Source organism: Zalophus californianus, chromosome 4 (assembly GCF_009762305.2).
Source record: "Zalophus californianus isolate mZalCal1 chromosome 4, mZalCal1.pri.v2, whole genome shotgun sequence".
In the NCBI taxonomy this organism is placed as follows: Eukaryota; Metazoa; Chordata; class Mammalia; order Carnivora; family Otariidae; genus Zalophus; species Zalophus californianus.
This window is the reverse complement of record NC_045598.1, coordinates 168,434,106-168,447,299: the sequence shown is the minus strand read 5'-3', so window position 1 is coordinate 168,447,299 and position 13,194 is coordinate 168,434,106. Positions and strand designations below refer to the sequence as shown.

Sequence of the window (13,194 nt, the reverse complement as noted above, 5' to 3'; positions counted from 1 at the left end):
GGACCCCCTTGGAAGGCCGGCACACAAAATGGCTGCTCAAAAGCCAAATCCAACCTGCTGATGTATTTTGCTTGGCAAATAGCGTGTGTGTCTTGTGTTTCAAGTGTTTGTAGACAGAACAAACATTCTCTAGTTTTTACAATCTTTTTCACTCACTCTTCTCTTATTGCCGTCTAATTCACGTGTTGATACTGGTTGACTGGCCTCTGGGTCTTCAACTTGGTCAGCTGACAGACAGGGGAGGGAAAAAGAAGAGTAGGAACACCTGGAGCTAGTAAAAGAGAGGGCTAGAACTGCATAGAAGGCAAAAGATGGGGAGCCCCGGGTGGAGGGTTTAGTCTGGAGCAAAAGTCCACTGAGAACAACATGGCGGTACAAGGAGCGGAGAGTGGAAGGATTTAGAGGAAAAGTTACTGATCTCCGTTAGGTATTCCACCCCAGGCACGTTACCTTCCTTATCCCCTTTAATAAATATAAAAATCTCTCACCAAGGGGCATTCTTACAATCAGGTTATAGTCAGGAAGGGGAGATTTGGAGGTTAAATACTTTTCCCAAGATGATGAGTATTAGCCAAAGACTGTAGTCTCAAGCCCAGGGCTATGTGACTCTGAAGGCAAACTTTTCCCACTTTCCTACCACCCTGGTTGTCATGATGGTTTTTGCTTTTGTTTTTGTACCCAGTCCAATTCTGGAGAAAATTAAAATACTTCTTGGTCACATTCTTTTTCACCTAAACTTAAAATAGGTTTATCATGTACTATAGAAAAAATGTGTATTATTGCAACCTAAATTATCCATTTTATTGAATAAAGGATTGCCAGTGAGGAAGTCAGAATTATTTTAGTCACTAGGAATATTAACCCCTCAAATGTAGAAATACAGGCCAAAGAGCAGATCCAGGTGAGTTTGGGCAAGGGCTGCTCAGCCTATACAACATGAGCCATTCCAGGTTAAAAATTACAGATAGAATCAATAGTATATTCCTGATTTTTAGCCTAAAGGCAAAGCTAATGCTGCAGCCGCAGAAGAGGTGTGTCAGGTCTTTGATTGCAGAAATATCTTCTCAGTAAAGTCACCAAAGAGATACTAAGAGTGGAAAAAAATGGCCTATGATAGATCTAACGTAGGTTGCCAAGGAGAGAGAGAGAATGAGAGAGTTAGTTAATCATACAGCAGAGCACCAATATAGGGGAAAGGATGTCTTACAAACAAAGCAGGAGAGAAATAAAAAAAAAGGGGGGGTAAGTCCCATTAATAAGTCCATAGGATGATGAAATTAATTATGTCTGAAATCACAAAGATAAGAACTTTCTTTTAATGTGTGGTTAACAAGGCACTATCATAAAGGAAAATGTAAATAATTAGGAAATAATTAAGAGCCTATAAAAGGAGCTCTTGATAAAAGGTTGTTAAAAGACCACTTAGCATGTTTGGACATATGTAAAACAGGAATGTGTGTTTCTATTAAGATGTTGGTGACAACAGTAGTTAACAGTATTTGTTGGTCTCTGAGGACTATTATGAAAATCCATAAGAAGTGAAAAGTGGTAACAAATTTGTTTTACTGGTGGGCTTTATAGTAGTACAGGAACTTGTGAGAAGCCTGTTTTACATCAAGCATTTCTTCTGATAAGTTGAATGACCTGAGTAACCCACTTGTGCTGGCTAGTCCCTGTTTGCCCCTCCAGATCAGCTTCCTAATTCTGCTCCGTGCCCTGGATTGCTGACCTGTATTAATGACATCAACAAGATTCCCCTGCCCTCTCACTTCTACTTGCACTTGGCTAATGGAGGCAGTAGCAGGAGAGAAGGGGGCAGAAGAAGAGCGTGGTCAGAAAGTTAATTCTTCTGGCCACCTCCTTACTGGGCCACAGTTCCTGGGCATGTACGTTATTACAGTTCTGGATGAGTTCATGCAACCATCCAAGGATGGCAAGAGCTCCTAGTGTTGGAGAGCTCCAGTGGGCTTCACTCTGATTCTTCCTGCATCTTTGTATCTTATCCCTTTATAAAAGCTCTCCTTTAATTCCCTATTTGAGTGTGCCTTCTGTTTCCTGACTGCTAAATCACTGAACTTCAATTTTGAAGTCAGGTCAGTCTACTTTACGGAGACCTTCTAAGAGCCTACAGAAAGGATTTTAAGTAAATTTTAAAATTATAAATTACTCTAACAAAATGTCAAAAAAGATATTATTGGCCAAAATGCAAAATGGAAACTGTCTTGAATGAGAGGGAAGCAAGGCCACGTGGGTGTTTACATCAGAGAGTTTGTAGAACGGGCAGTCTCAGGACACCCAGCAGTTGTCCGATGGCAGACTTTGCCTTGTCCCTTTGACTTGTCTCATAGATTAATGTTGGGTTGGCCAAGAGAGGCTCAGTGTTAGGCTTCTAGGCCATGCCATGGGACAAGGTTGAAGGTAAGATTCTGGATGAAAAAGCACTAATTGCTGCAAATGGCTCATGCTGCTTCTTGTAAATTGTGCTAAGTTCCTGTGCACACAGAGAGAGTCTTACTTTGAAAACATTTTTCATCTGCATGCATCCCTAGACATGCCTTAAAATTATGTATCAGCTTCAGGTCAGCACACTTAACTCCTTGTTGAAGCTGTTGGTTGGAGAAGAGGGTTCATATTCACATGGTATGGACAATCATGGCTTCAAATTGTCTTTAGCTGCTTTCATTTGGCAAGATTCCAAACTACTTTCCACATACAGGGAGAGAGGAGGGAGCATCATAGGTCTTTGGAGTTGAAACAACTTCAGAAACAAGGTGAGTTCCTTCAAGGGAACCTCACAGTACTGCTCAACAGGCAAGGAATGGGGCTTGGGAAGAAAGGTCCCTTCCTCTCCTGAACTTCTGAAAGCCATAGAAGGAATCAGAGACAGCATCTTATAAATACTTAACTGGTCCTTAGCTACAGCAGCAGGGACAACACCTTTGTTCAGTGCTTTTGGCTACTGGGGTAAGCCATGTGAATTGTCGCTTCTTGCCTTGCCCCTGGTCTCTTGGCCCCAGGGAATCCCTCCATTCTGTCCATTCCCATTACATTACAGGACAGCTTGGATTTTGTTTACATACTGGCCCCGTGTTTAATATGCTGAGCTCGGTGCAAAGCTTTCGCTAGGAATCATTAAATATATCAATTTCCCAAGTTAAAAGGCAGCCATAAAAAGGACAATCCGGTTGTGTTTTGAATGTGCTGAGTGAAGTTGCTTCACCAGGCAAAGAATTTCAAAGTTTCAAGACTTCCAATCTATATGCTTTAATTATTGCAAGGTGAAGAAAGGCTTTTGGAGAACCAAGACATCAGTGTTATGAGATGGGCCGAGTCATTCAAGGCCTCATTAGCTCCCACCATTTTTCACACAACAGGGAGGCCAGTGGGCAGATATTAAAATCCTCGGGCTCTTTCCAAAAGAATCATAGTAAGATATATGCCATGGGATCCTTGAATTCAGTGCTTTCCTGAGGGGAGTAGTAGGTAGAAAACGGAGAGAAATTTTGCAAAGGCTTTTGTATCTTATAAACACAAACTATACGAATAAAAGCATTGACACTGTGAACAATACAACCTTGTACATATATCCCCCTCCTCTCGTGCCCCCCCTTTTTTTCTCTTCTGGAGAAACAAGAGCATAAAAAGGCAGAGAAATTGCTAGTTACTGAACAGAAATAGTGTTAGATCCAGCATTCCCTTCTTGGAGGCACTGTTATCCCCATGTCTTTCCAAGTATAGCAGCCTTGACAGAATGCTGCTCAAAAATGAACAGTCTGTATGCAGGCAACACTTTCGCTATAATCCCCTATTTAGTAGGAAAATAAGGAATTGCTTTTGCATGATTTGGTAGCCTCTGCCATAATATCGTATTACTGAAAAACACGCTATAGTTTCCTTTCCATAGCCCCAAATTGTCTTGTTTAACAATTTAAGGAGGAATTTAAACTAGGTCTTAACTCAAACTTAAAACAAATATTAACCTAGTTATGATTTAAAGCCAAATAATCTGTCCTAATGCATTTCCCTTGTGGGGAGGTACAGGGCAATTTAAAGAGATTTTACAAAAATAATAAATTCTACGTAAGGGAAACGGAAATCTACAATTCTTTTAACAGTGATTCACATTTCCAAGGAGCTGAAGTAGGGAGTCTCTGTTGGCAGACTCCATCGACTGCATGACCTGACATGGGTACAAGCAACCCCACAGGATATATTTCTAGTTTTGATGTAATCTGAGATTTTTTTTTTTTTTTTTTTTTTTTGTCTTTAAACAATAAGCGAATCAAGTCACGGCTGAGTGGATGTAATGCTCTGGTATTTTAATGTATTACAATTTATGGCAGTATTTACTTCAGTCCTTGGCTTGCTGACACTAAAATTATCTTAAACAGGAATTATAACATAAAATTAGATTAGATATACTTCAACAAGTTTATCTCTAACAATAAATATATACAAATTCTGAAATGAAGTACCCTGCAATTTTCAGCCAGTGCTTAAAGTAATTACACATTCTGTGGTGATAACACATTTCGTTTTTTATTGTGCCACAAGCTGGTGAGATACCTCTACCACGCATGCTAATGCTAATTAGCAGATAAAGTGTAAATCTGAGGGAGCCTCAAATTCTGTTGCTTTGCCAGTTTTCTCTTGATTGGAAATTGCAGGCCGAATTTCCTCTCATTCTGACTTGGCCTATTCAGGCATTGCCTGAGATGTCTTTCTTCGGTACATTTTAATCCATCAGATCTGTTCGTCATTGAATGCCTTTCTGTTTGTTTTTCATTCAGCAGACTCAAACAGTTTCCTCTATAACTGCCTTTTATAATCAGTCATAGGAGAATTTCAAGTCTGCAGAACAATAGGTGGGGATGACATGTTTATGCCACGCTCCCTCATCCCTGTCGGAGAGGTGTTTTTGTTTAGCTGCTAATAAAGTGGCATTTTGAAATGTGTTCCTGAAATGGGAGGGAGGGAGGTATGCTCTGTAACAAGCTTTGTTTCCACTGATGCATCTGGAGTCCTCCAACTGGGGAGCACAGCCAGTGACGCTCGTTCTAGTGAGCCTTCGGAGGGACACTGCCGTTGGGGGGTGGGGGGGGACCGTCTACTCTGTCCTCTGAGGTGGCAACCTCCAGGATTTCAGAACTTTAATTCTGAACTTCTGTTGACTCTAAGCACAGCTTCAGGCACATTTTGTGACCTCTTTGCTGCAGCCCGAGTCTACCTTTGAGGTCAGGGAGCCGTCACATAGGAGGAGTTTTTGCTTTGAGCGGTTGGGCTTAATTTAATTTGAATTTACATGCTGGGCCTACAGCAAATATATTTGGGTTTCATAAATTAAGATGTGCTCAGCAAGACCCTTCCACATTCTTTTTTTATTTCCACCTGCCTTTTTGATTTCTACGTCGACACCAGTTACACAACAAAAATATCTCTCCCGCCACCCCCACCATCTGTGTGTCCTCAGTTCTGTCTATGCTTGCTAAATTCCTTGCCTCCTGCATTCTTGAGTGACTGTGTGTGAACCACCAGGACCCCAAAGATGTCATCGGCTGGGTTTAGAGAAGAATCAGAAGGCCTGGAAACATTTGGAATTCACGTGTGTATGTGGAAGAGTAGTTCTGCTTCTTCCGCATCTTGATAACAATGGGTGAGGACTATCAAAGTGCTGTGATTGCTCAAGAAATGACCTATGAGATTACATATTTATGCACAATGATAAAAATGAACTGGTTGCACCCTGGTGTTTGTATTAGTTGGCTCAGGCTGCTGTAAAAAAAATGCCATAGACCGGGTGACTTAACAACAGAACTTTATTTTCTCACAGTTCTGGAGGCTGGGAAGTCCAAGATCAAAGAGTCTGTAGATTTGGTGTCTGGTGAGGACTCCCTCTTCCTGGCTTGTAGCCCGCCACCTTCTTGCTATGTCCTTACATGATGGAAGGAGGGAGGGGAAAGAGAGAGGGAGAGGGGGAGGGAGATGGAGAGGGAGAGTGTGCTCTTACCTGTCTCTTCCTTTAAGGACACTAATCCTATCAGATCTGGGTCCCACCCTTAAGATCTCATTTAACCCTAGTTACCTCTCTAAAGGCCCTGTTGCCTATAAATATAGTCACACTTCAACATATAAATTCGGGGTCAGGGGACACAAATGTTCAGTCTAAAACAATGTTTCTTTAGGCACCAAAGGTGCAGAAGAAAAGAGATAGTGATGTGGATTCTGAATATAAAAAAATTATCTTTTTGGACATGTGGTATGGCATTTAATTATTTAGAGTTATGTTTCTACCTTTATTAAGCTTTAAAAGAAATAAATAACATTAAATTTTGTCTTTATTAAAGTTCCACTGTCATTATAGAAGATTTCAAAAATATAGCTAAGGAAAAAGAAATTATCTTTAGAAAACTCACCATTCAAAGAGTATCTGCTGATACTTTGGCGAATATCCTTCTAGAATTTTCCTATGCAAGCATACACGTGCGCGTGCACACACACAAACACACACACACACACACTCTATATTCTGTTTTTCAAATATGGATTCATATTTTGTTTGCATTTTAGAAATCTGCTTTTTCTCTCTACCAATATATCTTGAATATTTTTCCATGTCATTAAATGTTCTTTTATAACATGTGTTTCCATTTTTTTAATGAAAAAAAGTGATTTCTGCTGCAGAATTTCATGGTCAACTTGTTTAAATTTATGGCAAGAACATTTTTAATTGAAAGTGTATCAGAATGACATGCCCAGTCCTGGAGAGGAAGTGGACCAGCAGGGAGCAAAGCCCTGTAATCCGAGGACCTGCAAACACAAAGAGGACAAATCACTGAACAAATCAATATTCGAATACGTGGAAAAGTAACTGTGCCCCAGTTTCAAGCAAAATTCATTCTGTCTCTTGGAGACATTATTTGCAACAAGCTTGGAACTCAATAAAGTTTGTGTTCACTGATGTGATATGAAGTTGATTTAATAACCAAGGACCCTGCAATTTACTCAGCTGGCAGAAAAAAAAGCTGGTCCTGTGGTATAACAAATGTGTGAATCTATTGGGTTATGTGGGAAAGTAGCAATCAGCTGCTGTTTAAATACTTGTAGGGATTAGATGCCATCTCTTAAAATCAGTTTCATAAAAACACCTTGTAAATTTACTTTCTGAACAGCCCTTGTATGTCTGATGCAAGAATGCTAATTTGGTAAGGGGCCAGAAAGTGACTGGCAGGAATTTAAATGACAATAGGAACAGACGAATTGAAGCTAAAGATATCCACTGGTTAAGGAAGTGTGACTAGAGAAATTAAAATGTGGGAGAAAGAAGAAACCAAAGGTGAAGGAAGAACTATGACTCTGGTTAGTATAATTTAGAAAAGATGATACCAAATGGGATATCCAGGCATGTGTCTGGAATATTGTATGCATCTGGCAGGGGTCAAATACTTTTGGGACCATGACAAATGGTGCACTTTCAGTGGAGAGAAGAAGACATGATGGTGAAGAGTCTGAAAACCATGGTATATTAAGAACATTTGAAGAGCTATGGGCATTTACTGGGGAAAAAGAATCATATAGTCAGCTACATTTATTTCATTTGAGGTCTGGTGAAATACATGCATACCCTCATTCTGTGTTACACCAGATGGCTCAACTGGGACCACGAAAGGAAAACTTTTCTAATGAAAGCTTCTTACAATGATCTCGTACTGGCTGGGTGACCATTCTGGGGTGTTTGAGGCATGTCTGCATTTGTAGCACCTGCAGTAGGAGATCTCTAACTTTCCTTTCGATTTAGGGTTCCAGGACCTCACCTTCATGCAAATTAAAATAAAAGCTCTTGGGTAGAGATGGATGATAACCCACCAAACATTTGTGTTCTCCTTGCGTGATGTGGAACAATTGCTGGAGGGGAGCAGCTCAGCTAGCGGCTCTGTTTTCTATTCCCCTTTTAGGTGTGGCCTTATGACACCTCTTACCCATGGAACCAGCCTGGCAGGGAGGAGACTCACTTCTGGGGAGGGCTCTTAAGATACAGGCTGAAATTCTTCTTTCTCCATTTCCCTGTCTGCCAGTTGGACGCAGAATCCTTTGAAGCCTTGGGGATGGTGAGCTAGAGATGAAGGGAGCAGGTCCCTTAATCACCAGTCACTGAGTAAAACTATCTACCAATCAGGAACACTAGTTTTGGACTGTTATGTGAGAAATCGGTTTTTAAGGTGTTAAGCTGTTAAAATTGGGGGGTTTATTTGTTACAGAAGCTAAACTAAAGCTTTCATCTGGGCTGATTTTGGGTGGTCCTCTGTACAAAGAAGGATAGAGAAAATAGATCAGAGCTTCAACTAAAACAATATAGGGTAAGCGCAGGATTGTACCTGGACAACTGGGCATGAAGAACTTTACTTTGCCTAGAACCAGAGGGAGGCAAGGAAGACAATAATAATGATGATGATTATTATTATCAGCTAACACGTGTTGGCACCGTACAGGGTACGTTACATTTGATCCTCACAATAACTCTGTGAGGTAACCAAATAGTTTCCCTGTGATCAAAATGAGTATACTGAGATTCAGAGAGGTTAAGTAACTCACCCAGGGTCACACAGCAAGTATATGGGTAGACCAGGATTTGAATGGAGTCCTTATAAAGGCATCATTAAGTTCTAAGCCAGTGACTTGGAGAAGATAAAACTTTTTAAATCCTGGGCCATACTAACTCTAGAGGGAGAACTGCAAGCAGGAACCTTTCTGTTTTGCAACAATATTAGAACTTTATGCCACAGTGTATTTTGCCCAATCTCTTCGAATAACATAAGATGGCTTGCTTTCTTGATTTTCCTGAAACTTGGCTCTTGCAGAGCTTCTTTAGATAACAAGAAATGCAGCCTCAATTAGAGCTCTGCAATGCACTCTAGAAGGAAACTCATCTGGATTCCCTTCACCGAGTAGAAAGTGCAGCTCTCAGCCAGAAACACTGCCTCTGACTACCAAGGATCCCACACAGCATCCAGAATATTCAGTCCACCGACTCTCCACTATTTATCTTAAATCGGTAAGAGCAGCTTTCTCTGTGTGTTGAATTGTCGTGATTGACGATAAACATCAACTCGTTTATGTTCTTGATACCGTGAACCTCTGATCTAGCTTTGGCTTCAAGAGCTAAGATGAAAGAAACCCTTTCTTACCTGCATTTAGCTGGCTGTGGATTCTCATCTCAGATGGTACAGATTGTACCATTTTGTTGTTTTATTCCTGCGTTGTACTAGGCACTGGAGGAATTCATATGAAGTTGCTGCTGAAACGAACTGAATTTTCTTGGTCTGACATTAGGTTCTGGGGGAGGCATAGAAACTACACATTTAATAAGATTCTCATGCACACTAAAATTTGAAAGTAAATACTTTAGAGGATGGTAGAAAACATGTTTCTGTAAAGTCTTAGTCTTTCTGTTTAAACACACAATGTGACATTTTCTGAGCATCTGTCCAATTATTGAGCAAATGCTTCTATTACATTTACTATGTCTAGAGCTCTCTCCCAGAAGCTAGAGATAAAACACCCTCCTGAAGCCTCCAGTCTAGTTCGGGAGACAAAGTGAACACCTACAGTGCAACCTAGTAAATTGTCGCTGTTTTGTTCTGATAGATCTAGTAAATTACTATGCCATGATACACTGATTTCCTAGTTAAATTTTCCATTAAAGCAGTAAGTATTATCTAAGGAATCTTTGTAGGGTTTCTCAACCTTGGCTGCCATTAGTGTCACCTGGTGAATAAAGACAGTCTTGATGCTCAGGCTGCATAAGGACCAATTAAATCCGAGTGTCTGGATTAGGATCAGTGCTTTTCCCCAGGTTTTAGTTTCAATTTCAATCTTAGCAGGATGTTTCTCTCCTACGCCTTCCCAAGTATCTGTACTTTGGGTGTGAGGAGGGTGCGTATTTCCCAGAGACATCCATCATCAGTGGGGCAGAGTTTCCATTCAGATCTGATAGAAGTCCACGTACTTGGCTCTCTGTCTGGGATTTGAGGTCCAACTCATTAATTAGCGTCCCCCACGTCCGCTATTGTATCTCACTGTAATTATAACAAGTTGGCATGGCTTGCGTTTGAGCAAACCTTTGAGTGATGTAGGCCTCCTTCTGACATTAAATTAGAAAAATAAATTTGCCGAAAGCAGAATGGAGGGGCTACCACAGAGCCCTCAACCAAATAGTCTATCTTTAGGAACATCACCTCCTATCTGTTTGTATAAACCATTTCAGGAAGTATTGGGGCTGGGATGATGAGAGAGGTGTAAAGCAATTCTACCAGCCACCCACAGGTAAGATGTTAATTACACTGGGTGAGAGCCCAACACCAGTTGAAAACTAGATCCATGAACACTAATACGGGTGATTTTCCACTGAAAAAATATTTTTCCATCCTGGGGGTTATGCTGCTGACCCGAGACAGGGATTTAATAGTAGAGCCATTTAGCTTATCCTAGATTTCTTCTTTGCCTAGGACTTCTCAAAGACCAGGCTCAGCCTAGTGACAGAATCTCTGGCTCGGAAATGCAAGGCTCTAACGTTCTCCATTGTTTGTGTGTTTCTCCAGATGCCAGTCCACTTCGGCCTGGGTGGTCCAAGCTTGCGTTGCAGGCAGCTGCAGAGGTTCCAGCAGGCTGGAAGCCTCTGACGCAACCTTCCTTGTGAGGACTGATTGGCCAAGAGCTGGCAGCCAGCCACTGGTGGTTTTTTTTTTTTTCTTTGCAGTGTTTGCGCTTTTATGTTTAAGCTGCTACCTTTACTGAGCTGAATGGAGGCAAAGTGTTTGAGCTTTATTTTCAAAACTGAGAAAGGTTAGTGAGAAGAAAGTGGTATCTCAGTTCTCATATAGGTCTCTAGGAGAAGTGATGGAAGTTTCTTTTTTTTTGTGAGCACTTATAGATTCAGGCTCCTCGGAGTTTTGTGATTTCCTTCTTTCTACTTTAAGCTTCTTAAAGTTAAGGCATCATTGATTAAAATAAAGAATGATACAAGGAGGCCTTGTGCTACTCTTCTTTTGCATTCTCTCACATTGCTAATAGAAGACTCAAACATAAATAGTACCTACTCTAGGGTGAGCCCCACCTTGATTTCAGAGACAAACCAAAGTTATTATATCAATGTTTCGCCTTTATGTGTTTCCACTATCCATTGAGGATATTTGGGCTTGAACGAAGGAATGGAAGAAATTGCTTTTTGGTTAGTGTCATCTATGTTCTAGGCACCTTCAACAGCCTGAACCAGCTGGTCCTCACAATAGTCCTATGAGGCAGGCACGCTCGCTCTTCTGACTTTACAACAGAGGACACTCAAGCTCAGAGACATTAAGCAGACTGGCCAAGGTTACAATGTAGGGATGCCAGGAACTGAACTCTGACCATTGAGACTCCAAAGTTCATGCCTTACCATTGCCATCATTTGCCTCCCTGGCCGGGTCTGATTTTGCAGCTGCAAATTCACAAGGCCAGTGCTCCAGGGGAGAAGCCATTTTAAATAGAAGGCCAAAACTTACTGTTTGTCTCATTCACCACCACATTCCCAGAGTGGGGACGAGAGTCTGATATTTATATACTAGATGCTCAGTAAATATTTTCTAAACAAGTGAACACTCTTCTTTTAACCTGAAACCTAACAGTGGTGTTCTTGAAACATGTAAGCTTTGATTTCAGTTATAGTGCTCTTTTGTTTTTTGTTTTGTGTGTGTGTGGGGGGGTTGTTTTATTTTGTGGGTTTGTTTTTTTGGGGGTGTGGAGCTTAGAATCCTCTTCTATACTTTCCGAATTATGCTTAGAAGGAAATGAGAGACCCCATTGTTTTGTTCTAACTGGTGTAGTGAATGTCAGCCACTTAAGCCTTTTCTATTGCCCCAAGGAAACCAACTAGTGAACAAATACCTAGGGGGGAAAATACAGTTCGTGTCTTACCTGATTTGGAAAGTCTTGTCTTGATATTCAGAGGCAAACTGGTGAAGTCCCGGCATCATGATATTTGGTGAGCATGTTTAAATATAAGACCTATTTAAAGAGACATGGCTTGCACTAGAAATGCCCATAGCCAATGTGTATGATACCAGGTTTGTCAGGATGCAATGTTTGCCTTTTTTATTTGTGGAGATACAGTATACCATAGGTATCAAGGGTTGAGAAATGTGTGACGGCATTGGATACCTAAATTACATCAAACCACTCTGGCATAATAGTGCGTACTTGTGCCCAGGTAGATTTACATAGTGGAAGCTGGAAGGTGGGAGAGCAATTTAAATTATCAGTGTTTTTGAAGAAGTTAAATAATCTCTGTGTAGAGTACTTTTCTTTAGACTGTTCTCATAAAATATAAAAAGCTTTCTATGGTAAAGATGCCTTTTGCAACTCATTAGGACTACTTAATCTAATCTCTTTTTATAAACTATTTTTTGAAAGACTATTTAAGAGATTATATAGAAGGAGCACATTAATAATAATACCAAACAATAGATCTTTTTAAAATACCAGTCTTTGGTACAAAAAAGGGCTTTATCTGTATTATCTCAGAGATGGGTATTATTAATCTTTGGTATGAATACTGAAGCTCTGAGAGGTTGAAGGTAACACAGCCAGCAAGTTGGTTTTTTGTCCAGGTTTATCTGAGAGCTAAGTTTGTGGTAGGTCCATATCTGCTGGTGACACTCTTTCCTGGTGGTACAGTGCAAGCTTTTTGATTACTGTGGTTTCTTTACTATTGTCCTTTCTAAAGTATAATAATGCATCTGGTAGATATTCTCAAAATATTAGTTTGTGCAGTTACTAAGTAACTTGGTCTCTGCATACTGAAGGAGGCCATTTAGGTGAAGATGCCCTATTGTATTTTGGCAGAGGGCTGCCAGATCCAGGAACCCAAATATCACTTTGTAAAAGCAGGATTAGATTGGGGGCCAATGAGGTGATACAGGTCTTATATTTAGGTGGGAAAACTATGCTGACCAGAAGCATATAGGAGGATGTCCTAATTTATGACTAGAGATATGACTTGAGAATGTTTTACAGAAAATATTCTCTCTCTCTCTTTGTGTTTGGTCCAATTTGGAAACAAATTTCAGTATGAGATGTGGAATAACATGGTGAAGAAGAGTGAGAAGTCCCTTCTGATACCAGATGTGTAGGGTTTTTCCCCCACACCAGGCAATTCTCCGA

The 13,194-nt window shown here is 40.6% G+C and overlaps 1 long non-coding RNA gene across 1 annotated transcript; it reads right to left on the bottom strand.

The window, feature by feature from the left end:
• Positions 1–6,676: 6,676 nt before the first annotated feature.
• LOC113924513 lies at positions 6,677–12,001 on the bottom strand. Its single transcript, XR_003520695.1, has 3 exons — positions 11,950–12,001; positions 9,183–9,330; positions 6,677–6,807 (listed from the first exon to the last, which is right to left on the bottom strand). It is a non-coding gene; the product is annotated as an uncharacterized LOC113924513 (long non-coding RNA).
• Between the last annotated feature and the right edge of the window lie 1,193 nt (positions 12,002–13,194).